Genomic DNA, 2,500 nt, shown 5'->3' with positions numbered 1-2,500 from the left:
GTAGTAGGAGAAAGACAGAACTCAAATAGTACATATACACATTACACCCACAATGACCCACGTCTAAAAGCAGACAGCTCAGTCACAAATACATCATGCTCACCCCACAGTTTCATCACACTGCATGGGAACAGATCACCTTTTGAATTTCTCTGTAGGCATTTTACAACTGTTTCCGTGTTACTGTAAATAAAAAATAATATAAAAAAAACAACGTCACCCGCCCTTCCATTGGCATGGGATGAGTAGATACAGTAATGATGTAATTTTCATTTTTTGGGTGAATTTAAGGAAATGCAGCTTAGCTCGTCGTGAATCTTGATGAGGTGTAGGCTACACTGAGCATCATGTCATCCGGTATGACAAATGTAGTTCTAACGTAAGTTCAGGAAGACTACAGTATAATCTGAATTTTACACTTCCTTAGTTCACTACTTATTTCTCCACCCTTCAATCTACTCACACGCTCAAAATAAGCTGTCAATTTCCGGGCTTCAATTGAACAATCAGCTGTTTGCCGCCTGGTCTCTTTTAACCAATAGCATAGTGTTGCATCACTGCTCACATCACCTCTCACCTATCACATTGCTTCTCTTCTCTCAACACCGCTGCTGTCAGTCTCGCACCCTCCTCCTCCCCCTCTCCTCCCGGTCATCACAGACCTATCAGATTCTTCAGTCAGAAGAGTCTCATCATGATGAGTCTCAGAAGGAGATCACCAGCACCACCAGTATCTATCTAGACTCTACAGGGGGATATATCTGGATGCTGCTTTGGGCTGATGCAGCTCTCTCAAGATCTCCCTGCAGTGTCTAAGCGCCAAAGACTAATAACAATACTTTATTCTCATCATACTTTCTGTAATGCATCTCTCGTCTCTCCTGATTGAAATGAGTTCAAGGCATTTCAGTTCAACCTTTTTGTGAAAGTTAACCACTAGTTTTCTTTACATTGTGGATAAGATGCTTATTCTCAGACCATCATTATCAGAAATAAAGTCTGTGGTTAATAACCACAGACCTTATTTCTGATAATGATGGTCACTACTGGTTAACACAAGCTTATGGGAGTGGAAATTTGTGTTCAGCAGGATAATCTTTACAATGAGGACCTCTATGACTTTTTAAACATTTTCGAAAATCGTAAGAAAAACCATTTACGCTTCAAAAGTCATAAAAGTGGTCCACATTTATGAAAGTTATCTTGCTGAACATGAACGTCCACTCCCATCAACTTTTGTTAACCACAGACCTTATTTCATGCATTTAACCAAAACTCTAACTTCGCCCCTAAGAACCAACATGGCGGCAATTTTCTACTTCCAACTCATTCCTGTGGTACTCTATTGATGTGACCGCTACGCATACTGTACTCGTCAAATTCCTCCACAGGTAATCTGATGATCTACTGTGGCAATAAATAAATAACATGCTCTCATTCTCATTATAGATTACAGCTTCAAGAAAAAGACTAGAACGACCGCAACGCGGACTTATGCCTCCGCCATTAGTTCATTCTTGAGTCCAAATCGCCATTTGAGCCAAATTGGCAGAAATTCCATCAAGCCGTTCTTGAGATTGTCATGCGGGCGGGTCAGAGGGCCCAGGTGTGAGAGGCAGGGTTCGCTACTGGGTCACAGTGACCTTGACCTTTGACCACCAAAATCTAATCAGTTCATCCTTGAGTCAAAGTCGATGTTTGAGACAAGTTTGATTAAATTCCGTCAAGGCATCCCTGAGATATCGCGTTAAAGGCCGGGTTTTCCGTGGGGAATATGAATATATATTAAATCTCACGCCCCTAAGGTTTTAGAATCCGTTGAAATTTTTGAAATTGGTTGTTTACAGCCTGAGATATCACCAGAAATCCACTCTGTGTGTGTGGGGGGGGGGGGGGTGGTGGGGGGGGGGGGGGTGCGGGGACTCGAAATACTACATTTCCCACAATGCACTGGGCTCGCGTGGCCTTCGTTTCCATGCCCACCCCTCAGGCGTTTGGCTGATATCAAACTCCAGTAGGTGGCGGTAATGCACATATATGTTTGCCAACCGCCATAAAACTCAAAGAAGAAGAAGACATGGAGAGAAGACATGGAGAGAAGAAGAAATAAATCGAAAATAAATCGAAAATCAATTGCCTCCAAATTGCACCAAATGTAAACGGTAGTATATATGTCGGGAGATGTCTTCATAAAAAATTTTTCATGCATTTTAAGGCATTTTCGTAGGAGTTACGCGCATCTGATGTTGTAACTATTTTCTGTAAAAATGTGTAAAAACGGGTACATTGCTCAGCGTTGATTTCGTTACTTCAACCCACCTACTACTAGATGTAAAATTTGACGAGCTTTCCAATGCCGCCAGTCCCGTGTCGATTAGTGCTTCCGTTCCCGAGATAATGGTCTCTTTGCAAGGAACTATGGGAAGCTAATATTAGCTACAGCAGGCTAGGCGGTTGACAAGATGGCTGCGTTTTTGTTTTGGTCAAGGCCTCTGAAGGG

This window comes from Poromitra crassiceps (assembly GCF_964638095.1).
Source record: "Poromitra crassiceps genome assembly, chromosome: 9".
NCBI classification, from domain to species: domain Eukaryota; kingdom Metazoa; phylum Chordata; class Actinopteri; order Beryciformes; family Melamphaidae; genus Poromitra; species Poromitra crassiceps.
This window is presented reverse-complemented; position numbering follows the sequence as displayed.